This window comes from Phalacrocorax aristotelis, chromosome 2 (genome assembly GCF_949628215.1).
Source record: "Phalacrocorax aristotelis chromosome 2, bGulAri2.1, whole genome shotgun sequence".
Lineage (NCBI taxonomy): Eukaryota > Metazoa > Chordata > Aves > Suliformes > Phalacrocoracidae > Phalacrocorax > Phalacrocorax aristotelis.
Genome location: NC_134277.1, coordinates 32,599,683 through 32,626,239, shown reverse-complemented (window position 1 = coordinate 32,626,239; position 26,557 = coordinate 32,599,683). Strand labels below are relative to the sequence as shown.

Sequence of the window (26,557 nt, the reverse complement as noted above, 5' to 3'; positions counted from 1 at the left end):
TGGAACTACTGACGTGCTCAAGGCTTTTTATTAAGCTGTTGGAGCTTAATTCTGTTACTCTGTTTTAAATCTTTGGCACAGAAATGTAATTGCATGTTATTCTTCTATGAATTGGTATTAAGCACTATCAAGGATCCCAGCCTTCAAAGCAAAGTCACCGAGGGGCCTGGATGAGTAAGAAGTGCGGTACTAGAACCAAATGCAGAAGGAGATATGGACACATGGGGATTAAAGGTCCAAATTTTCAGGCAATATTTGGAGAAAATTTCACTAAAACTTTTCAAAAAACCATGATTGTAGTTAACTTTCAGGATTTTTAAGCTGCTGTTGCATGGTAAGGAATGGAAAATACTTTATAATTCTTGCAGATATTTACTGATAAAATATTATGATTATCTGATTGTTTGAGCATTGCCAATTCAGCATTATATATATAGATTGAATTTTAATTTCACTGATTTTAACACCCTAGGATAAAATTTGTCCTAACATATCTAGCATAACTTCTGTGGTGTTTTGCACAGTAAGTAATCAGATTCTGGATTTTTTTTGACAGGCTTGTTGCCCTTTTTAGACATGTGAATTATTTAATAAGTGCTTTTTAATTGAGCCTGTTAATCTGCATATAGTTTGCCATTTGGAAATACTCATTCTTTAGTGATGTGATGACTCAATATGCTGTATCACTGAAGTCCTCAAGAGTAGGATGGAGCTCTGTGTCTTGAAGTTCTAGGCAAGGTGACAACATTATCTTTGCTGCTGTCTGCTAATAATCTGATATTGCTCACTGGATTATTGCTTTCAGCAAACACGATGTAACACGGCAGTATGAATGTTTCTTTCAGTAGCAAAATGTATTCTGCCAAGCAGGTTTTTGCTAGTCTCAGGAAAGGGAGCAAAATAAATCTGGTTTCATCTGCTGGAATGAGAAAAGTTTAAATCCATCAGTAAAATGTAGTTCTGGTGGGGTTGGGTTCAATCCTTATTTCTGCTATATTATCCCTTGTCCTTGTTCTAATACACTTAAGAATGCAACTTGAAAGGACGTGAAAGGAAAGTCATATTTTAAAAATATAAATACTTGCATATGTCGCTAATAAGGTTTCTAACTGAAATGGTGTGGTGTTAGAGGAGTTTGATAAACAGTGCTTGAGGCTACTTCATTACATCAGTGCACAGCTGGGCACTGAACCCAGCCTTATGATCTGTCTCAAGCCTGTGCCCTGTCCTTTTATGTCTGTTTCCCCAACCTATACTATGGCAATACCAGTGCTTTACTTCCATTCGTAAGGTACTGTAAGCTTTTAGTTAATGAAACGCTTTGTGTGCGCGCGCGTGCGCCTTTTTTAGCAGGCTTTAAAGACTTACAGATCTGCATCACCATTTCTCAAGTACTGCTGGTGGCAGGGTAGGAGCAAGACGGTGCGCAGCCACCCCGCAGAAAAAGCTGCCTTTCCATTACTTAGCAGGGCAATCACATCACCTTTACCAGCATGAGCTTGTGTGGCTGCATAGGTGTGCACAGCAAGAAGTCATTTGACTTCTGGGGTGAGTGTCTGGGGTCTTTGATGACTGGATAGCTGCTTTTCTATTATACTTAATGAAAGTTTGGATTAAAAAATAGCCTGATGTAATTGTGTTTGATGCACACAGTCTAGTCTTGTATGTATTTGACGTATTTAAATCACTAAAAAAAGGTTATTAAAATAAATTGTTTATAAACATACATGCTAAGGGAAGTTTCATGTGGAAGATACTGATGACAAAACTCCCACTGATTTTTGGTAGGGACAGATTTTAAGATGTGCATTCTTACCCTGAATGTAGCTTAGCTTAGGAGAAAAAGATAGACCAGTGCGCCGTGCTTGTGCTTAAGCTTTTTGTGATACGCTGTCTTGCATGCTTCCAGCGGCAAACACAGCAAAGGAATGCTTGTTTGAAAAACTCTGCTGCCATTAGTCTTAAGATTTCTAGTGTGGTGGAAACACATTTGTTGTCCTTGCTATGCATTAACATATATCACAAAATCTGTTTCCTTTGAGAAGTTTACCTAAACCATACCCATTTAAAATAATATTTTAGTACACAAATATTTAAATCACGCAAATGTTATTCAACCTCTGCTATTTTTTATATATGTATATATCTGTAATATCACTAGTGTGGAGTTGCATCCCTGTATCCTGGCATTCACTGAGTGGTGCAAAGCGGAAAAAAGTCATTAATATAATAGGATATAGTAGTAGACAGCTTACTGCCATACATGAAAAGTTGCTTCTGAAGTCTTCTACTAAACATTATAAATAGAAAACTTAGCCTGTCAAAATTCTACTCATTAGCATCAGTGATATTAAAGATGTAATATTCATTGTAGATTAGGGATGATGTCCTTCACTTTGAGATCTTGGATCTACAGAAGACAGTCACATATATCCTGTTTGGAGCATGAGTTTATTTTCCATATGGAATTGTCCATTTTACAAATAGTTTTGGGGGTAGGTTACTTGACTGGAAGTCATGCACATTACTAAATAGGCATGCAATTATACATCAAAAGAAAAATCAGAAATCACATTTGGAAATTGGCTACTGAATATTTTGTTGTTTAACAATGAATGTAATCATTCAATACTACACGTGCTAAAATCACCAGAGCTTCATGCTCAATACAAAGAAAAAAAAGCAGTCTGAACTCTGTATTGAAAATTACCTGTGCTGAATAAACCTTGCAGTATTGGGAAAAGGGGCCCTTGAAATACCTAAACAGAAGAAAACATACATGAAAACTTAATGGTCATTTGAAAGAAAAGTTATTTTGTACTCGAACCTATGTTTCCTTTTATCTTCTTTTCAAGAAATGAAATAAAATAATTGACCAAAACAGCAGAAGAAACAAGTCTCAAAGGAATGAGTCAAATCTTTCATTTATGATGGAAGAGCATAGTTTTACTAAACCCATAAAATCCAGTGGATTATGAAACCCTAACTGGAAGCCAAGTAATTCTTTTTTCTTTTCTTTTCTTTTCTTTTCTTTTCTTTTCTTTTCTTTTCTTTTCTTTTCTTTTCTTTTCTTTTCTTTTCTTTTCTTTTCTTTTCTTTTCTTTTCTTTTCTTTTCTTTTCTTTTCTTTTCTTTTCTTTTCTTTCTTTCTTTGTCTTGAGAAAAATTGGTTGATGGAACATTATTTTATAGCAAATAGGATATGAAAAAATAAAACTGAAACAGATTACTGCAGGCGTTTAAAAGTCCTTCTTCCTTCTGCATTGTCTCACATCTCTAATAGCTATTTTTTATTTTTAGCAAGTGAGCCTGAACAAATGCTGCCTTACATAAAGTGCGTTAGATGCACTTCAGTGTCCTCTGCCACCATTGTGAGTTTTAATTCTTAGACTGTGATCCTACGATGATGTCAGTCTGCATTTAATTTTGTATGTTGGGAGATAGAGGAAATATTGGGTGTGCTGAAGTCAAAACTAGCTATTGAGTGGAGCCAGGACTTCACAGGAAAAGTAGTCGTGTTACTTTGATACAAACACACCTGAAGTTAAGTGTATGTTTACACATTTTGGTGAATTGGGGGCATTCGTCATTTAAATTTACCAAGCGGAAAAAACTGTTTCCCACTTTGGTCCTTCTAAAAATAGATACTAAAAAATCTGTTGGACATATGTGGACTGACAATATAGCTCTGAAGGGAGTTGAATGAACCATGGAGTTTTCTACCTGCCAAGCAAAAAATGGCATGTTCCAGAAGAATGCGATGTACCCTGAGTGTGCACGGGGGCTTCCTGGGAAGGGGGGGGTTTTACAGGGTAAGTGAGCCTCCTCAGGCACATGGGTCTCAGTAGCTTTTCAAGCCTTTCATTTTCTTCCAGCTGGTGCAGAATACCATAATGCTGTAGGCTCCATCCTTGTAGGATATGTGGACAAGCAAAACCTACTTGTTAAAATGTGCTTATTACTGTAAAAAGAATGGTAGGAACAGTGACTTTAAATGTCTCCTAAATTCATTAAAATATCAGCTGGGTTAGTGAAGGAAAAAGAACTGAAGTCAGATGTGTTGATAAACCATACAATGGCATATTTTATGAAGCTTTGCTACACTGAGCTGGTAAAAACGGTGTGAATGGAAGCCCGTGTGGTTATAGTAACATCAACCTCTCGAAGATGCCTTGTAAAGCTTTGTGCTTAGAATGCCAGACAGTATTTTCTGCCAGATGAAACCAGCAGTCTAGTGGGGGCTAAGGCGTGTTCACTCTTTTCAAATTGATATTTTTTGAACTAGACTTTAAAACCTAGCAGAGTCCATGAGGCATACTCGCCTTATCTAGGGCTTGGGGAGAACTCAGAACATTGCCTGATCTTTGCACTTTGGAATTAATAACTTGATTGACTCAAAAGTGGCACAGTAGTATTAAGCTCTTTTTTATTTTCTTTTTTTTTTTCTTTCTATATTCTTGTTTTGGGAATACTACAATGTACTCAAGCCACAGCTGTGTGTTAAGTCTTTGCGTTCCTGAGGACATTAGAACAATACACATTAATGGTCTCACTCGCGGCTCCCTCTCCCTCCCTCCCTCCCTCCCTCTCTCTCTTTCTTTTTTTGCACAAATCCATTTCTGAAGGAGTGTATGCCTGTATATCCTTTCAATTTCCATTTATTCTTGCAGAATGAGCACTTTCTTTATTGCAAAACAAAAAAACGCCACTCTTTACCTTAATCAGATTTCCATTAGTTGTTAACCTACAAAAACTTAAGAACTGCAGTGATCCACTGAATAGAACAGTACATTTAGGCAATATTAGGCTGTTAGACAACACAAGATGAAACAGTCATGGATCAGTGAAGCAGGAGTCAGAAAAAAAATAGGAGGCTTCATTAACAGCTGTTCATAAGGCAACTTGATTCTGCAGCATTACCTTTTCTTGTATTATTACCACTTTAGTTTACATTATTTTCTAACAGATTATATTATTGGGCCAGTAAAAAGAATAACTATTCTGCCTGTATTCTTTGTTTTTTTATGAAAGAATATATTATTATTAAAAGTAGTAAATAGAACAATATAAATTATAAATTTTTAAAAAACTATGTGAATAAGCGCAGGAGAAAAAGCTGGAGAAAAGGGTGCAAATATTTTGGATTGGTTTCTGTTATGAAGAAATACGCTGCCAAACTTTCCTGTAGCTTTGGTTTAGCTTTGCTTTTTAATTTTTTTTTTCCACTCATTCTGACCCCTTTGCTTTTTACACTTCAGTACATTGCTACAACTTTATGAGGCAAACATCTTTATTGCTTTAATATGAGGGCATGTACAGAAATCTAACAGTATTTGAACCCTATAAAGCTATCTTTATTTCACTGGTTCCAAACTGAAATTTAGACATGCAGAGAAGGCGCCAATCGGGTTTGCAGTCTGCTGGCATGAGTAGTATCAGTGATTTAATGTTTTTGTATTTGCAAACATATCAGGAGAGCTTTGCCAGATATGACACCCAAACAAACACTTTTTTTTGGATAGAGATGGTGTGTTTCAAGTACAGTGGCTAAATGTGTCCAGCCGTTTTGAAGTATGTGTCGTGAAATATAATTTACAGAATGACCCAATCCTTCAAAGTTCTCAGGAAAGCTGTTTCCTTCCCTCCTGCAAAAGCCACTCAGTGCTTGCCAGTCTGTGTACTGATGCTCTAATCCTGTTGAAGCTTAGGTTACTGTGTATAGTTCTCTTGGAATTAACAGTATAACATTGAAAAAGTTAAGGACAGGCATGTCGGTTGCTACTCTGTCATTGAGATGGTGTGCAGCTAAGAAATGTTTGTAGTTCCACAACATATGGGTAGATACCATAAAAATATTATTTATGGAGGCTCTGGCTTGCTTTGTGTTTTTCAAGCATGTTTCCACAACTAATTGATAGTCTTAATTCACACACACACAAACTAGAAGCTGCATCCATGTTAACCTTGAAACATATGGTTGACTTGATTATGTAGATAAGTGGAAAGATTGATGCTACACATATAGTGGAGTCTGGCTACATGTTATTGCTGGCCTATTAATTAAAAGGACCTTGTTAACGTATCAGCAGACTCTTAGTACTAAAGGCGGAGGTGAATCCACACTGAGCTAGAAATGCAAGAAATACTGCTCTTATCTGAGCTGTTCATATGAACTGAACCTACATGGAACCTCACTCGTTCAGAAGTTATTTGAGGTGGGTACATGTTCCCTAAATACCCCTGGAAGAGTATTTCTGCAAGTTTGGGAACAGCCATACTGTGTAGCATATTGCACAACGGGCACAAAAAGAAGGTCTCACTAATCAGCCTTTGTACCTTCCCTGCCATGTCATTTAATGTCTCATATACCTCTGCTCTCCATAAAGCCTAAGAGCTAGCTTTATGCAGTTAAGGTTGCTTTCTTTATAAAAGCAGACAGCGCTTCCTTTCATTCTGGGGCAAGAATGCACAGATGTAGGAAAAAAATGCTCACAAAAGAGACCTGGGGGTAAGCACAAAGCATTTTTTTACAGGAGCAAAACAACTTTGTCCTTGGTTTCTCCATACAAGGGCATGGGCTGCTGCTTGTTCTGAACAGGGTGAGAGCTATGGTTTAGAAGATCTTATTTTGCCATGGGAGTTTGTGAGATGCGTTTATCATTCTTTTCTCTCTCCAGCATGTTTTCAGGCTGTTTTGCAAATTACTTTTACACCACTTAGCAGAAATCAAATCCTGTTTTCCTGCCCTGGCCCTCTCTTGGCTCCTATTTTAACCCTGCCAAACCCAACACTGATGAAATGATCCTACCTTTCAATCACACCCTTTTGAAATTCCCTTCCTAGAATCCTTCTTCTGGTTCCAGCTTGTCCTTTCAGAGTTAAACTAATTTCCCTGCAAGGCGTTGCCCAACTGCTGCTCAGCCGATGTTTTGGATCCTGTTTCTTATCTACCTCAATGTTTTCTCTGTGCTGTCTTAAGTGTGCTCTTCCTTTTTCCATTCACACTCTTCTCTGTCTTCAGTACAGGCTCATGTACATGCAAGAAACATCCAGAAACAATGCTCTGCCCCAAACCATCAAGTGTTTGACTGTGAGCTTACTTTTGGTAACTGTAGGTCCGTCATGGCACGGCTTTGCATTTATGGTGTGTAAGAAAAATGAGCAAGGCTGAGAGTAAACAGGAAAAAAGAAAAAGAAAAAAAAGGCTGTTTCATGTGCTCTCTTTTTTGTCTTGAGGTTTTTAACTTCACAAGGGTGTGCACCACAGAGCGGATTCTGTAAACAGCTATAGCAGAATCCAAGCATGACCCAGACGTGGCAATGCTGATGGTTAATGTTTAATACCAGTGATGTACCCAGTGTTGAGTAGAGCCTTGTGTAAAAAGGCAGTATTTGAAACTAAACTAAGTGGGTGAAAACAATGAGCCTAACTTTCTTAAAAAATGCTCTCAAAATGAAAAGATTTTAGGTAATAATTACTTATGCCAGAAGGAATGTGCTTCAAAGAAAGTAAAGTTTCATTTTGAAGGGGCCTGTAAACTCTTTAGTGTTGGCAATTTGTCCTTTCACTCTAGTTTTCTGTAAGAATAATTTTGAAAACAGTAAAGTATTTTTTTTGTGATTCCATTTCATTGATATAATAGACATGAACACACATTTGTTGTGTGTATGACTGTGTGTGTGCATGTGTATATCAAATCTAAAATATCAGCAGATAGGGACCTGGATCGTCTACCTGATTTGACTGGACCAGCACTTGGTTATACTGTGCTATTTTATTCCTAAGTCTGTTTTAAAAACAGTTTGGGAAGGATGAGGGAGCTGCAGGCAGGGAAAAAAAGGAAAAGGTACAGGAGTCTTGCTGATACCTTTTGAATGCTTGGTCTTGGCAATTTGGCAGTTACTTTCAATATCTAGAGTTTTTCAGTGTAATATCAGCAAATGCAGTGCACGGTAAAGTTACAGAAGATATTAAATCTGAACTCTGGAGACATAAATTCACATGAGGATCAGATCACAAGATTGGCTGCTTTCCGGCTAGTCTCCAGTGGGCTTCTTTCCATATCACAAAAATCACCATACAGTTTGGCACAACCTTCAGGCTCAGTGAAGAGGGTTCTGTTCCAGGACTGAAATAGCCAAAAGCATTAGATGCCAGAACTTGCAGTGTAGGACGGAGACAGTTTTACAGCTTTTGTCTCAACTCTTCTTTCCCCTTGCTAGGAATAAATCTCTGGGTTTTGGTAAGAGTTCTATCAAATTTATAGAGGAAGGAGGGAGGAGTGAGAAGCTAACCTTAGTACTTGTGACTTCATAACTAACGAAAACCTAGACTTGTGTTGTGTCAGTAACTCACATTTCTACAGCATACATTAGAATCTAATAGACAGTATTTGAGAAGATTTTAAAAAGATGGTAAACAGATAATTTTCTGCTCAAAATTAGAAAAAATTTAAACAAGAAACTGAAAGTGATGGAGTTCTGCTCCCTTCCCCCACCTCCCATCAGCAAGACAATGTTTCCAGCAACTTCAAAAACAGAAGACTTCTCTGTAATCCTAAATGTACATAAGGAACAGATTACAGTCCCGATTTGCGAAAAAATTTGAGCATATGCTTAAGAACCATTGACTTCAATGGAAGTTAAACATGTCCTCACACACGCTTCTTGAACTGGAGACTAATAAGGCTATTAAAAAGGATCAAGAGGCTGCCCCCCTTCAGGAAATGCTGCAAAACTATCATAGCTGAAAGCTTTTTTTGTCACAATCATACTAACTTTCATCACTACCCTCTTCACCTCACTTCCAACCTTCAGAAAGAGGAGAAAACAACCCTTCTCTCCCTCTCTTTCCCTCTCTTCTCCATGCTACTCTATGCCAGGCTAAGCTTCCTCTGGCTCCAAAAAGAAAAGGAACTACAGAGTGCAGTGTCCATTAGGGATGCCACTATTTGCAGTGTAATGAATGTGGATGATGGTCAGATGGTACAGTGGATGGTGGTTGAACAACCCCCGAGAGAATGAATTGCAAGATAATTAATTACATTGCTGTCTAGCTATGCAGACCTGGGAATGACTGGAAGGACATAAAACACAGTACAGATTTAAAAAAAAAAAAAAAAAAGAAGGAAAGGAAACCTTGCTAAAAAGTCACACGTAATTTACCTAGAGGAATCCTATTCACAGGGAAAAAGGTACCCCCCGCCAAACAGCAATCCATATTAATATTCTTTTATTAGACGAGTGACAGATGGAGTGAAGTAGTGATGACTAAAAGGCTTGAGTGTGGGTTGATTTCTTTCAATTCAGTATGACAAAATGGGTTATGTATATGGTTTGTGAGTGTGGTACTCATTTATTAAATGCTCATTTGGACTTTAAAAAATAGCTTGCCTTCATTAGCAGTCTCAGGAAACAGACTCCATGGTGTAATAAATCTCACTTGCAGGAATTTTGGCCTGATACTCATCTTAAAATAGTCCAAACTTTCTTTTTCTGAACTTTGTCTCATGTTCTGCTACAGTCCTAAGTAATTTATCCCTTCTCTTCATCCTCCAGCTTTAGAAGGCAATTCTCATGTGTCCTTATACACAGGATTAGTTAGTTTGGGAATGAGTCTTTGTTCTTATCTTCAAGTCATTCATTCCAAATTTTTAGTTTTATTTTCTTAATGAAAACTCTTTTTACAACTGAAGGTCAGAGTTAACTTTAGCATACTGACTGTTTAGCATAGTATCACTTATAGAAAATAATTTATGTAAGACTCATAAAGCAGTAGAAACATTAAACCTGAATATAATTTGGAAAAGAAAAACTGATGAGAAGAATGCTCATTAGATATAGGAAGAGCTGAAAATGGACTATATATTTCCTTTTGTCTCCCACATTTTATTAAATTAGGTCATGTAAATTACTAAATATGTTTCCTGCCAACTCTGTTTACGTGCTTCTTGAAGCAGCTTTCTTTCATTCAAGTTAGAAAAAACCACAGATTTCCATCCGTGGTTTTGTGTTTTCACTAGTCGTTGTTTCCTTTGCTGCCGCGTGTGTTGTAAAACTAAAATGAGATAACCAGTTGTTCTTCATTTTTGTCCAGTGGAGTCTACTTATATCTGAACCTGCTTGAAAGTGTTGAACGTTTCAGTATTCACTGTGATAAGCCTGCAAAATTTCTGTGTTCTTAAGCAGAGACTTTCTTAAAACGTTTGAATTCACACATTTCTGAAGAACAGGTTTTTCCATAGTGGGAAGAGGACTGGGCATGGACCTTTGCTCTTCCAGGGTTGCTATCAGGTAATGCTGTGCATTTCCTATGTAATTTCTTTCAGTTGCAGAGGTATGGCACTACCGCATAGTTACATTTACCTGTCTGTCTCTATAGTTGCCCTCTAACATTTAAATACAAAGTCTTACGACTACTTAGCACATCTTTCAACCATCTTAGGATGCGTCAGGGTCCAGGCACAATGATGTATCCTGGGCTCTTGCAGAGCATTGCAGCTCCTGCATCAGACTGCACAACTGTAGGATGGACATAATTGTCCTGAGCAGCAGGAATTATATAGCCTTAAAACTTCCCTTAGCATGGTGTGGCACGGCACACACTGACTTATGTTCTACTTCCACATCATGATGCAATCTCCTTTTTGTTTTGTTATATAATTTACTTGATATTTTTCTGCCTGTTTCTACTACTGTGTTTTGTATTATGCTGATTTTCTGTCTGCTCTATCTTCAAATCTGTGAGTTAATCTGTGAGCACTTTTTGATAGCCAAATAAGATGGATTCTTATTTTTTTAAAATGTATTAAACAAAAAAATCTTGTTCTAAAAGATGTTGTTCTGAAAGATATATTTTTACAATGACTTTATACAAACTTTATGTCTGCTATTAATAAAAAAGAAAATATTGCAAATAGTCCCTAACTGGACATTTCACTAAGTTAGTGCTTTATTCATCTTATTATACTAAGGAATTTAAAAGCTAGAAAAGCTGGCATTAAATGGAAAGGGCAATGGAAAGTTGGTAGCCTAAACATTTGTTTTGATTCATATGGAAGGAAAGAATTTGGACCAGATGCTTGAAGGAGCTCAGAACCCAGCAGCCCCCATTGTTCTTCATTTAGGTGCCTAAATGGTAACAGTCGGGTGAGCAGCTTTCTTGAAAGCTGATCCTTTTGTGTTGAGGCAGCTTTTAGGCTTTAGCCTATCTCTTCCTGGATGTAGAACTTTAACTGTAAACATTTTATTTCAGAATTGTCCCTCATCTATATCCTTCAAGCATTTGCTTATAGTTAAGAGATCTATTGTTAATATTGCAGGGCTGCAACCCCTTCAGCATGTCCTAAGTTTAAAGAATATGTGTTCCTCACGTTGCTCTCATACTGGGGACCTACTTCTCTACAACTAATGCTTTGGTAATACATTTTCAAGGACATCAACCAGCATGTGGACTCTCTGAAAAATGCAGTATAGCCATATGCTTTTGTTTGCTTTAGGCTGGCAATCCTGTAAAATATAACATATTTTAAAGAAACCAGAGCTGTGCACTTTCTTCTATAAAGTAAGCTCCCAGTCCTAGAAGATTTCTCAAATCAGGCTAGTGTATGGGATGCTTGCAAGTCATTGTGCTTATACTTTAAGGTTCATAATATACAGATTATCATAATATACATAATTGCAAGGCTGAGTTAGATAAAGATCAAATAAGGCATCTAGTGCATCTTCTTACAGTTAAAAAAAAGATAGTTAAAATTGTCTCTTAATTTTACACAAGTTCTGTATACATGCACACACACTCTCATACACAAATACAAACACAGTAAAAATACCATTTCAACTTTCAGTGTGTGTATAAGATGTGTTTGATTCAAAAGCTCCTTTGCACTTCATTCTTGGGTTATGAGTTTTTAAAATTTAGACATAATTACTAAAAGGAGGGGACTATTACTAAGCTTAGAAGACTAATTTTTAATGAATAAGCCACCATACTACCCTGCACCCCAAAAGCAGAGATGAGTGGCTTTGAAATAAGACACTGGAAAGAATCCAAGGAGAAAAAGGTTGAGTTTCCAACTCTGCCACAGACTTCTTGTATGAATTTGTCTGCTAGAACAGAAGCACCTAAGCAGTCTCTAGGGCTGGAAGTTAGCACATACAGGTCAGCATCATGATCTTGCCAGGCAAGCTGCTGCTGCTGAGAATCAAGCACATTATTTTGGGCAAATGATCCTGACTATACTCCCTACAGGGATTCCCGTGTAGACCTGCTAGTTTCATTTCCTTCCGAGTAATTTCAGTAATCTATACACAATACTGAATTTACTCCTTACTTCAGACCTTCAATCTGTAAAATGGGCAAAACTGGCTTACAGATCCTTATGTAGAAACAGAGCTAAACCATTCTGGATGTCAAGCTAGACCAGGGAGTAGGAGGAGTCAAAATGCAATGATAATTCCAGTTACTAAATGCTGGGTGAATTACTGATCAAGGTATTTTTGAGCAGGTATGTGGCTCCGAAGAATAGATAGCGCTTTTTATTTTATCATCTTAAAAAGAGGCATTTTTATCATTTTGGTGATTTTTTGAGCCAATTATTGGCAGATGTGCTTTAGCCAACCATATGTATAGAGGTGATGTACAGATATATTTCTCTGCCTCAACAAATATTCCAGCTTCTTTCCAAATGGTGTGTTTGTTTGGCTGATGCACGACCTCAGCCAGACATTTTTCTGAAATTGAATCCAGATCAAATGGAATGCCCTGCTGACTGGCTGGATCTCAGTGCTTGCCTTGATCAATGTTCCTCACCCTTATAGAAAATGGGCAGTTGTCAGGTTACCTGGGATTTTCAACATAGATTCCTACATGTTATCCATCAGTCTATTTTACCTTCTTTGACAGAGGCAAATATCCCATCCATTTAGCATTTGAAGACTATAGCAACATTAAATTTGGTAGCATCTTGTTCTAGAATGTTTGTTGGTTTTTTTTTCACACCAAGACTACGCAGTTCTCCGAGTAAGCCTTCATGCGTTGCAAACCTAACAACTGCTGAAAACCCTGTGCCTTTTCCTTTTCTTGGACCAAGTTTGATCAGTCATATTGTACAATGTATATTGGGTCCCACTAAAGTTTCATGTCAATTTTCATGTTTTATTGCTCTGATGTAAAATTCTGCGCCACTAGGAGCTGTTGTGAATTGCCATATTGTGAACTAACAACTTCTCTTCTAGCCTGAGATTTAATTGGAAGAGATCAAACACCCATTTTTTCCTTGCTTGTCACTGACTGACTCATTGCCAGGAGATATTCAACAGTCTGGCTCCTTTTGCTGTATTTTCAAGTCTAAATGTAGGCCATCAATATACCTGGATATTTTTCAGTACACTGGTTATTACATTTCTGTACAGACCTCTCGGAAATTGTGTGAAGGGTGCTATATAAATGTACAGATTAGAGTGGAGTGGATTAAATAGGACTGGATTTCTGGAATGCACATCACCCCTTACTATGAGTTCTCATAGTGTGGTTAGAGCCAGCCAGTACGGCATGAAAATTTTTTTGTGATGTCCATTTAACCAATAAATCTGTCATCACTGACTGGTCTCCATTTCCTCTGAAATAAACAAATCACTGTTAGGTTCTTTGAAGCAGCAGACTGCCAGGAAACACAAAAGTCACTTTTGCTTCATCCACAGAGATAAAGTAGTTAGTAAGTGGAAATGAGCTGCAACTGAAGGAGCCTCAGTGTTCTCACACCTGCTAGAAAGTACAGTAGATTTCCACACAGCAGGAATTCAAACAAACCTCAGATCACTGTGTTCAGTGAAAGTGAGATTGCCTAGCCAAGAAATGAATTGCAGGCCCTTAGAAACTACTTAAAGAAAGCCAGTTTCACAGGAGCAGAGGAAATTTGAAGGAGTCCAGGAAGCTCTTCAAGGTCCGTGACATCCATTGAGTCAGCTGTTTTTTTGCCTGGCGCCATATTTCTGATCTCCATACTTCTCAGGCTCCCTTTTTGACCTAGATGGTCCTTCACTTGCTGCATTTGGTGTTTCATTCCACAGTGTACCCCTCTGTGCCTTGACTGCCTTTAGCACCAGGTGTTTTCACATGTAAGCTTGCATCTGCTTTTTCTTTACTTTTGAGCTGGGATTTATTTCATCACAGTCTCTGTTTCCCAACAATCTGTGGCTTAAGTCTTATCTTTTACCTCCTATCAATGTGAAAAATTAGTCTTGAAAACCTAGTAAAGTCCTTAATGCATTCTGGTTGCTCTCTGCTGAACTGCTTCCACTGCTGAAAAAGGTTGTGGAAGTTAAGCTTCTAACAGGCGAGAGTAGTTGTGAAGGGAAAAAAATCTTGGGTTTTAGGTTCTGTAACTCATTTTTAGGTTAACTAGTATAGTATACTTCTTCATAAAAGTGAAGGAAAATGTTCCTGTTAAAAATTTGCAGTTATTTTCAGCAAAGTAGCTTTAAGCTTTTTTCTTAATAAAAACTGACTTTTGACTTGTACAAATGTCTGTGAATATGAAAAGTACAAGGAACTGCTAATGGAAGCTGAACTCGCGACAGGAACAATCAATAATAGAAGAAAGATTACTTTTTTTAGGAAAATCTAATGAATCTTTATTAGGGGTGGACCCCTGGCCCAGAAAAAGCTAATGAGATTTTTTTAAATTGGACAGCTTTACAACATGGTTTATAAATAGTGTTGAAAAACCTTTCATATTTCTTTATCCATTCCATTTTTTATGGTTGTTTCTAAATCATTTGATGCTTGTTAAGAGTTTTAACATCAGTATTTCCAATGACATTTTTTCTTTGTTGGAAAACAGTGTTATTACAGTTTCAGTAAAAGTTCTGTCTTGGATTTGGATCGACAACCAGTAATTTTTTTTTGCCTTTAGTCCTATGAATAAAATACTTAGTTTGTTCTTATCCAAATCCCTTTAAGTGACTTATTTTCAGACTCGTGCTGACATTCCATTCTATTTTTTATTGCTAGAAAATTTAATACTTCACATTTTGAACTCATGATAAGGTAGAAACTGTCCTTGTAATTAGTGCAAGCATAAACACAGGCTTCAGTTATATCCTGTCCAAACGCTTGTTCTAACCTCTGTATTCAGATTGCCCTCTGATGCTTTGTGTATATACTGTGTTTTATAAGTTAATATGGACTTTAAAAAAAATTTACATCTTTACCAGTAGTGACTTGAGGGGACATTCCTGTATCTGTCCCTTTCCTGCCAGGGACTGGCTGTTTTCATGCTCCCAGCGGAGTGCTGAAGCGTCTCTACATTTCTTGCTGGGAAGATACTGGAGGGTTGAAGAAAGCAGGATCGGAGAGAAAGACAGTGCTCTGTGGATCCAGGGGGATGCTTCACGACACCCTGTCCTGAGCCAGGAGCTTACCCATCGCACGACCTCATGTGAGGGTGGGATGTGGCTGCCCTTCTTCCTTTGTTTCTTATTCTTTGATTTATTGATGATTGCACGAGTGACAGGGAGATGAGAAAACAGACCCATGGTAAAATGGTATAAAACTAAACTAAAAGGAGTATGGCACTTGCTGTGGTGCCAGATGCCAGATCTAATTTGGAAAACTTCTGGAAATAACTTGGGGCTCCAGTTGACAATATATATTTCCTGGCTCACGTTTAATCCCAAGTAAGTGGTGTTTCTGTCAGTAACAGAACAAAAGTGAGGAAAAGAAAGGCATGTATCTGTTTGCCATATGTATGACAGTTCAATTCCTACAAAATACACCACTTGTTTATAAAACTGGCATTAGGTTCCAAATTACATTTGCCAAAATATTCTGAAATGAATCCATATTGGAGATGATTTTTCAAATGTGATTTTGGTAGCTTCAAGTGTTGTAAAGGCAGATTTGCTGAAATTACACAACTGTTTAGGCCCTGATGTATCACAGAGATAATCTGTTGTCATGAGGAATAAATAATGAAATGGTGGGAAGAATTGGAGAGAACAGGAGAGGTTATAAAAGTTGAATTTCCTGAAGATGCTATATTCCAAATCTAGCTGGTGGAAATGTAGGAAATATGATGTAGAAGATACAAAGTCTGGTCATGCCTTATCTTTTTTTTTTTCCTCCAGTTGTCATCTTTTGGGTTTTTTTTTGTTTCCCAGAGACTTATGGCCCATCATTAACAGTAAAGGCTGATGGTTGTTCACATGAAGAAACATCTGCACACCTTTATCTTTGTATCAGTCAGGTAGCATGTAGACTTCTACATAGTTGGGAATCCTGGTTTTGCTGCTTTCAAGCTACCTATAAAAGAAATAGAGGGGGAAACCCCATAAAATTAAATAAGCACAGGTATACTTTAAAGGATGTGTGAATAGAAGTTGCATAAGGGTTCTTGGATTATGTCCTTAGATGATTTATTTATGTACCTTCTAAATCACCTTGTTACAGGAAGAAGGAAAATTTGAGGGCTACTGAACACTTAGCTCTGCATTACATGAACTCTGAGAAATTTTAGTTATAAGACAACTGTAAAGAATGTTTTTACATTTTACTGAGCAAATAAGGGATCACTTTTCCTATTGATTAATTTAATATCTCTGAGACTGTAAAGAAGGCAGAGAAGAAACAGATTTTTTCCAGATCAAATAACAGGATGAGGTAGTGCTAAAATGGGATCTTTGAGCCATTTTAAATAATCCTGGAACTCAAAACTTTGAATCTTCTGCCTTTGGTTTGGTAGATAGTTTTGTAATAGTTAAATGGTTGGGAGTTTCCTGTTTACTTTGTCTTCCAAGAAAAAATTGACCCAAAAAATGTGTCATGCAGACTTTATAAATCCAATCAGAAAGATACTTCTTTTCTAAGAATTAATCCAGTCACATAAACTTAGGTTTGGAATGATTGAGCAAGCTCCAGGTAAGCAACAAAAAATTTCAGGGGTTGTTCAGATCAAAAGCTACAGCCAGTTTTTCAAGGCTGGTTCACTATTTTTATTTATGCCGGCTGAGTACTTTTAGTGTGTGATGAATTGAAATAATAAACAGTTTTTAAGCTACTTTATGAGACCCCAAAGATGTCATCTTCATGAATTCTGTATATTAATATGGCAGAAAAGAATTAACTTCTTCCTGTGTGTACTACACAACTTTTGTTTGTTTTGTGTGTATGTGCATAACTTATTAAACCAGAGTTAAAAGAGCTTTGTATCTGCTGTTGTAAGTCATGAATTCTGGAGCCACACTTCTCTTATGGGGACGGAGATTCAGTCTTGGTAGGAAAAAAGAGCTGGCTCTGCATTTGTGAACTTCTCACACTCCTAAGTTTTATAATTGCTTCAGTGAACACAGTTGTCTTAGAAAAGTCATATCTTGGAGAGAAAATTCTGCCAGGTTACTCAAGCTATTTTGGGGGGGTGCTTTAAACAGCTAGAGAGAGACCTTGAGGTGGGGTCTTTTACTTCAAGAGGATCCAGCACACAGAACAGGGAAGGAAAGTGGTGTGTCATGTGAATCTTCATTCTATGCAGAGTACTTGTGTGTTTACGAATCAACTCAAAACTTTTTTCAGGATGCATGACTTAATACCTGCATATGCATTACATGTTACCAAATTCTGCTCATTGGTGCCTGCTTTGTTTTGGGTGGGACAGGGCATAATCATCATCATCTGGAGTGAGAGTTAAGCACAGTGAGAATCAATCCAAGCAAATACAGAGAGGCTAGGCATCTGCCTATCTTAACATCAGGTGGAGGGGGGGTGAGGCAGAAGGCAGTCAGAGAGAAGGAAGCATTTCGGACAAGTACTTTGGTCCTGTCTAGAGTCAGCTATGTTTTGTCCAAGAGATGATTTGTACCAGATATAACGTTTTCATCTCCTACATTTTCTTAATATTGATTCAGAGTAAATGAGGAGCTGAACACAATTTTTGGCATCTCAGAATTATTGCCTTATTAGTTTGAAGTACTTTTGTAGAAATGTTGAATCCTTTGAGAAAGGAATCGTGTAGATATTCCAGGACATTGTATTCATAATGATTCACAAGGTTCTGGATCTGAGAGGAAAGCGTGTGTAATAACACATTAAAAATGAGATAGATAAATTTGATGATAAATAGCAGGAGATGTAGTGAAATGATTAATCCGGAACAGTGCTGTGGGTCACTGAAGGTCATTTTCCTTAGAACAATGGGTACAAACGGCAGTATACTTCTCTGAGCACTTCCTACCTCTTCTTTCTTTTCAACACACACATTTCTGAGAGTTGTGAAGCAACTTATTGTTCATATCCTGTATGAGTGCTCCATGGGATTGTGATTTGTAAACAGATTTTCAGAACTGGATTTGAGCTAATGACTCTCATACACTATGTGTGTTCTTTTACCAAGTTTTAAAAATTATTCTGGTTCCCCTAGACATCTCCTGTGTGCAAAGGGAGTTTCAAAACGGCTGTTTTCTAAATATGCTTAGGATGATGAAAGTCTAAATACTGAGAAGTGATTTTACCCCTGGGCAACTTGACATATGAGTTGCCTAAAAATAAATGTCTGATTTTCATAGCTCTCTTCCTGATAAATGGTTATCTTGCATTTGCAATGACGCTTCTATAATTTCAGAAATTGCTTCCACCCTGAAACCATTTTTGGGTGATTGTGGTTTGTATTCCTGCTTCTTAAATGTATTTCTGGAGTTTTAGGTCAGATTTCTTTGTATAAGTATCTCTTAATCTGTTTGAATTATTCATTTATAAAAGGAATAGATCATACCCACATTGCATATTACCAATTTGTCATGTAGAAGATAAGCAGATTTATACCCATGAAGAGTGGTGCTTTCAGATGTTAAAGCATCTGAATTACTATGTAGCTCAGCAGACCTGAGAATCTGTTGACATAGCTCTCACGAAAGGTTTGCTCACCTTCTCACAGAAGTCTACAAAGGTTTGCTGAGAACGATATATATACATTTTCATGTTGGTTTTGTCCTTTCATTCTTGGTTTAGACACCAACATGTTTCTTCTCCTTAGCTTTTTGCTGAACACAAATCTGAGGACACTGCATATTTTGACCTTTCCCTACGATTCTTTAATTTCCCACAACCTTTGAGGTAAATGATACTTTTTTTGTCATAAGCATACTGTAAGAAATTTCAGAGTTGCACCGTTTAAGACCATTTTGACTCAGAAAAACAGATGGTGTTGCCATTGCTTCTGCAGTTGTACCTCAGTGAGACATGATCTGTACATTATCCTATGCCCTGTCTGCACACCTTTGACTAGATCATACTCAATCTGACTCCTCCTTGCCCTTCTTTTCCCCCAGGTCTGTTACTTAAAATGTGACTTTTGTGTGGCACTATTTATAGGCAAAATGATATGTAACTCTACAGATTTGGCCAGGTATTGCCACACCTTACTCGAATAAAGATCAAAATCTTGTTCAAGATAGGAACTGTTTTCAGTTAGGTGAGCTGGGAGACTAAGTCGAAGGATGCCACAACTGTGATGTTTTCCCTCAGTCTTTGCTTAAAACCTGTCGGGTATAATACCCAGAATGATGATAGCTGGGATGGATCAATGTTTTCACCTGTTTGTTACTACCACAAAGAAGTGAGGTGCAGCATACGGTAAATGCATTGTCAGCTCTTGGGAGCAGAGACTTTCATTTGTTAGTATGCACTGCCCAGTATAATGAGAAGGCCCTTTACGCAACACTGCTACACTAATACTAAAGGATAATATATTTGGAAGTTTCTTTGTCTCATTCTATTTGTGCATACATGTGCATACATGTCTTCATTCAAAGAAAGAGCTTCTGGGCTCTTCCTACGGTTTTTGAAACAAACAAGTGTCCTCCTAGCCAGGGAACTAGCCTTCCTAGCTGAGGCAGGTATTCTTCAGTCTTTGAACTGTAGGCTTTTCCAGGTAGTATTATAAAAATGTATGTTTTTATTTATTTCTCTTTAAGGCTTATTGGGATCATGCATTAGTGTTCTGAGTGTCCCTTCTCTGTGAATTAATGATTAATAATTTCAAGTAGCAGCATTTTGTCTGGAATAGGCTCCTATTATCTCTCAGTGCAAGTTAAATCAAATAAAAACAAACCAGAATTAGTTCTTAACTGATTAAAAGGTATTTTTGATGCATTAAGATACACAAAAGCAAGTGTGGGCCTATTCAGTAGCATTTGGGGGCAGGTCCTATTTACAAACAAGGCACCAGCCACACAAATAATCCTGTCTGTCTTGTGTGTTAAAATATGGGTGAATTAATGCTCCTTAATATGTTGAAGGATGATGGTTAACATGAACTTCTTATCTGGTCACCGTTGATGCAATCCAAGAAGGAATGACTGGTGATTTTTTATGTTCTCAGGCTTGTCTTATCAACATCTCCTCATTTTGACCACAAAACTGAGGATTAACTTGCATAGCAATTACTGCAAGACAACTTTTATTATGTCAAGGGCCTGAAGGGCTGACATCATGAAAGTGAATGAAGATGGAAAGAGGTTGATACTGAGATTTTTAATAGGGACTAGATCAGCTTGAAAGAGGTCAAATTTGTGGAACCAAGAATGGAAGTCATCACTGAAAATCCTTTATGTGTATGTTTTAATTGATGTGACTTAAAAGCTAAGGGAATTACACTGAGAATGTTCAGTTGTAATTGCACAACTATGAGACGTTTTTTCTTCAGCTTTAGGTCTGGATAAGCAGCTGAATGACAGAACACCAAAAAAGCAAGTGGTCTATATCCCAAGATAGAATAAGTAGATGATGTAACCAATGAGGTCTTTTATGGTGATGGTTGGCCAAAGTCTTCCTTGGAAAAAAGGTTAAAAAAAAAACAAAAGAAAAGACTTTAAAGGGAAATGAAAACTTTAGGAGCAATGTACTGGGATTCTCTGGTGGGTTAGGTAAAACATGTGGTGCAAAAATAATTTTTTTTGTTTTACATTTTGAGGCATGAGACAGCTTTCCTGCTTTCAAAAAGAAAGTGAAAATGTATGGGAGTAGGAAGGTACCAAATTGTGTTTAGAAAAAGCTTAGTGTTCAGCTAAATGCACAGATGCATAAACTAAACACTTTTTATGCCTAAACCACTGTTTATATAGTAATGAGGATTTTCCATCAGTTTCTTCAGTTAAACAGTAGCTGTCTTTTCGCTGTTTAATGGAAACAAGGCAGTCTTGCATAAAAACATCAGATATATCAGCATGTTATGCTCTTTTATCTTTTGTATGAGTTCAGCATAGTCATATCCCTAACAGACCAGCATTTTAACCTCCTTTCCTTTTTCTTTTTGCCTCGGATTTGTGAAATGAACTGGGTCCAATTTTGCTTAAGAAGGAAGCTGGGGTTTTGGATGGTAGAGAATGTCAATATCCAGTTTTTGTTTTTGTTTTGAAAGATGGAGAAGGCTTGTTTATGACTAGGAACATCCGCCAAATGCTCTAACACCAGCATAAATTAACTATTTACTCAAACCCATGTTTACATCTGTGAAAGAAGCTATTGCTCCATGTTTTCAGTGCCCCAGAGGCCTATAAATCCCCCAGAAAACATTGCAACAATGTAAAACAACCCAGTCCAGTTATTCAACAAGTACCATTTTTATAGGGCTATGCTGTACTGGAGCATGCTCAGGATCTACAATACATCCAAGCCCTACTGACATTTGCTCTACTTACTGGAGTCACTAGGGACTGCAGAAAGGAAGGGAGATGCAAGTCATGCTAGCTGGACATTTTAACCAGGCATCGAGCAGATGAATCCTAAAAGTGCTCTGTGTTGCTAAGGAGCTCTCAGCGGAGTGGGTAAGAGAGGAATGAGGTTGTTCAATACTTATACTTCTGTCTCATGATACCTTGTCTCACAACAGGCAACTGAGATCGGATCCTTCAGTTTTTGTTTTATATCAATAGAAACTGTCAGCTAGTATGTCACAGGGACGGCTATGCTAAGCAAATAGTCCCTCATTCGTAGGTGTCCCTCTTGCCTCAAGATCCTGAGCAGGGACATGAGAGGCCCATATTCAGGGTGGTTATCAATGGGTAAACAAGATTGGAAAAGCTCCTTTCTTGGCAGTAAGGTTTTTCAGAGCGTTTTTAAAATAAGATACCCTGGATAAAAATAGTATAATGTCCAATCATCTTATTTAATTGGGCAGAAACTCAGTGACTGAGTAGTTTAAAATTAGACAGGATAAAGTTTTACACTGAAAAGAGTAATGCCCCTGAGCTCGAGTCTAACTGCTATAACTCATTTTGTTGGAAAGCTGCAGAGCTGTATTCCACTTCTTAATACACCTCTTGAATTTGTGCTGTTTCGGAGCTGCTACATACTCTTTTTCACCGCTGCCAGACCAGAGTTCAGGGGGTATTTTTCGAGTTTCAGAGGGGTATTTTTCTACCTCCTCTTCCTCACCCCATTAGTACTGGCAAATACAGCATTCACTGTTGTTGCATGAAGTCCAGCTGTGGAATTCCTGGTTACTGGTATATGTGCTGGATTTCATTGTTGCTTCAAGTCTCTGCTTTTTAGAGTACACTCCTACATCCTCCAGTAGGTGTGCTAATAATTTTATTGTTCTTTTTTCCCCTATTTCTGTAATCTGATAATCTCAAGTATTGCGTCTGCTCTTACTGCAGAGCATTGACCCTAGATATATGGATAGGAAGAAGAGCAAAGAAATAAAACAGCAATTTTCATTCCTTAGAAAGATGGAGTTCAACACTTTCAAAGTCAAAAGGGGGGGGATGATGTTTTACCTCCAGCCTGCCAACCATTACTGGAGGTGACAACGAATCACAACTGAGAATGTGGGGACTGATGTGGGTTGTAAAACAGAAAAATTAAATAAGCTTTGTACTTGTTTTTGCTGCTACAACTTTTAGGATGGAGAAAAAAGTTACACCTACCCACCTTGTATCTTCAATTGTAATAAATGTTTCTTAATTTTCTTATCCCAGTACAGGTAGGTATTTAAGATAAGCTTTGTTTAAAAGAGTAAAACAAATACTTGAAAAAAAAAAAAAAGGCTTTACTATGCTTTGACATGCACTGGCAGAGTATTTCACTAGCACTTTACCAGGAAGGCCTTTCTTCTCCAGCTTATACGTAGCAAGTTGTGTGAGGTGAATGATGGAAGAGTCAGCCCATATTATTTAACGTTTGAGTGCCAAATGGCCTCTCCTGTTTGGGATAATGAAAGTTTCTACTTTTGTGTTAGTATAGTGGTCACAGAAAGACTTTCCATTACTGAAAAGGAGTTGGAAATGAAGCTGGGGACAAAACGACCTTTTGATTTGACTGTGGACTTGTGGTTTAATTATTGGATGCTCATGGGTTTTGGGGGATTCTTTTTTTCCCTTTTTTTTTCTAAATATATCTGTTCTCAGAGTGCTCACTTGAGACCTGAACTTATGTACACACTGACATGTTTGCAAAATCAGGCCCTTATTACTGTGTTTTCTTTTTCCAGATTAAAAATTGAGACTATGTAAGGAATATCAACTACTTTGGAAGTAGCAGTCCATTTTAGATTATTAAAGGAGGCTCAGACCTCTTATTTACTTTAATACAGTCTCTCTATCACAGACATATAAAAGTACAAGTGTGGCATAAAAGTTTGCCATCTCAAAAGCTATATTTGAATCTGAAGCTCAAGTGACCTCTCCTTTTGGATATATAGTAAATATTTTCTTGCACTCTAATCTTAAAATAATAGGAAGTACTCCAAACAATTATGTTGCGGCTTTTTGCTCACATCAAAGTTGAAGTTGTTTTTTTTTTATTACACCCTGCCAAAACTTTCCATTATGAGTCACTTTGACTGTACAACAAGTTTGATTGTTAGCAATCAAGAAAAATTATTCATCAAAAAGCTCTCCTGGACTGTAAAATTAATAGTAAAATAGATTTAGCAGAAAACTTATACCTGCACTGTTAGTTAGATTTTATTTCCTTTACAGATTTATTTTCTTTACCCAATATGCTGCTTAGAGAACTATTTTGGGTTTTCTGTTTAATTGTGTGAGCATTTTTCCATCCCTTAACAATTGTACTGTAGTTTGAAAAAGGAAATTGTGTAGCTTCAATCATGACAAATCCTTTGGGTGTCTTTAATGGATTCTGCCATTTACAGTAATCATTTGAGAAAACACAAAGAAACAAAAATGTGGCATGTCGCTAAGTAGGAGAACTCATAAGTCAAAACCAGCTGATAGTCAGGACTTCTAAAGTAGTCATTAGGAGGTTTTCTATCTAGTATTAACAGATAGTAATAGTTATAAGTGAAAAATGAAACTTTCATGGTTGATCTGAAAACCAATTGTATAAATAGTTTAAACATCTGAAAAATTTTATTTTATAACCCTTTTTATTTTGGTTTCCCCTGGAAGACAGGTAATTCCATTTAATTGCACGTGGGAAAGTACTTTCCACTGTTTTTCTATTTTTATACTTAGTGTTATACTTCAGCACAATGTTGTAAAGTAAACTGTGAATGAAACAGTAGAATACACCAAGAACAGCAACCCTGTTTGGTAGGAGAGTGTGCGTGTGTGTGTTTTTCTGTTCTTAAAAAAGTCTGGATATCTACTAAGGTATGTTATGGATACAGCTGGGTCTGTTGGCTTCATTTTAATGCTTTCTAAGGGATAATAAGATTTACAAAACATGTCACTAAAACATATGCAGCCATATGTATTTGCACAGAATTCTATATTTCTTAAAGATGCAGACAGGGATTACATTTGTGCCTCATGCTGAAAGCTGTAATGCCACACTAGCTGAGCCATGTCTAACAGGGGCAGCCACCAAACCAGGAATGACCATGTGAAATTGCTTGTGAGGACCGTGACACTCATCAAGACTGTGAAATGGAAGGTGATTTGTGATCCTGCAATTCTGCAAAGTGCTACATACACTGCAGAGGCCAGTTATGAATGTTTCAAAAGGACAGGTTTTAGAAAGAGTAAAAACATTTGAGGCAGATTGATTGGAAAAAAAAAAAAAAGGAGAAAAGGCACACTAACATAGGATTAAGCAGAAATAGTGGATGTTAGATTTGCTCCAGACACTGTTTTTTTCTGTCACATGTTCAACATATATAAAATTTTCACTACATCATTAAGGAGTTCCAAAGAAATCTGTTCCATGATGAATGGAAAAAAAAATTAGCCAGTGTAACACACATGGAGGAACTACACTGAAAAATACCACTGTGAAATGGCTTCCTGTATCCTGTAGCAGCAAAATAATTCTTAGAAAGAGTTAAAGTAGAATTGTTGGTACCCATATATATTTTCCTTTGTGTAACTGTATCCTGAAGACCTGCTTTGGAAAGATGGGTGAGTAAGGCAATATGGAGCCCTAAAGAAACTCCAAATGTATTAAACTCCTGTAAGTGTTTCAACTTTTATTGCTAAGTATGGAAAACTAAAAGCCTGGATTCTTTGGCTTATGTGCAAACTATTTATTTTTTGTTCAGACAGGAGCTCATGCAATTGCAATAAATTTTTGTTGAAAAAGCAAACTTAGAAGTCAGCAAGTTTTTGACTGCAAGTTCTGCATGTATATTTTGAGAAAAATATATATGTAGGAGCCTAAGAAAATACTTTAATCAACTCAAGACTTCTCATGATCATACACAAAGTGAACTGGGCCTTATAATGGGATTAAAATTGGCTCTGACAACCTTGTGACTGAGAAGAGATTCTGCTGAAATTCTTGAGCTTGCCCTAGCTTGCCCACTGTAATCTGGAGAAGAACTTGGCCTATCCTTAGAAACTGGCCCAAATGGCACACTCTTTTCTAGGCCACTTGCTGTAGTGAAGTACATATTGTGGCAGAGTTATGTGGTCTGTTACAAGATCTACAAGAATTACTACAGATTCTGGCTTTTACTTTTTTTTAATGTAATGTCTTGTGTGTGAGGAGTGGGGGCAATGGCACTGTCTATATATATCACATCAGCAAAGGAAGAAAGAGCATAACGCTATACACTTGGTGAAGTATGGAAATTACACCTTGATTTCAGTAACCTTTGGATAAGGTGACTGTGCAAAAAATTTGAAGTCTTTGCATATGGATAAAACAAAATAATTGGTTATTAGAAAGATATTTGGAAATTCACAATGAAGATTTATTGTATCTTAACCGTATTGTACTCTATTGTATCTTAACATATCTTTACGTGGAGTAACCAAGCTTGTAACACTCCAATAAAAGTGCTTTACTCACAGATTTGACAAATAATATCCACAAGGTCTGAACTTTCTAAGCAACAGAATTATTAGCAAGAGTTGACTGCCATTTGGGAAGCAGATATCACTAGTCTTGCGGTGGGATGTACTGCTGCTTTAAATGCAAGGCACTTTGTAAATTTGAAAACATGTAAAACTAATGGCCATTTATGTTAAGAAGTTAATATACAAACAAGGTTTGTAAAATGCATTGCTTGACATATGTTCCCAGCCCCACTGTACTTTGGATTCTTAATATTAACAGTGGCAGTCTGACTTAACAGAGGAAAAAAAAAATATAGCTATTTTCA

General features: G+C 37.2%; 1 protein-coding gene across 1 annotated transcript in view; it reads left to right on the top strand.

The window, feature by feature from the left end:
- The window catches only part of MEOX2 (mesenchyme homeobox 2), a 54,521-nt gene that overhangs the window by 5,914 nt on the left and 22,050 nt on the right, over window positions 1–26,557 (top strand). The gene's annotated exons all lie outside the window — the stretch shown is intronic.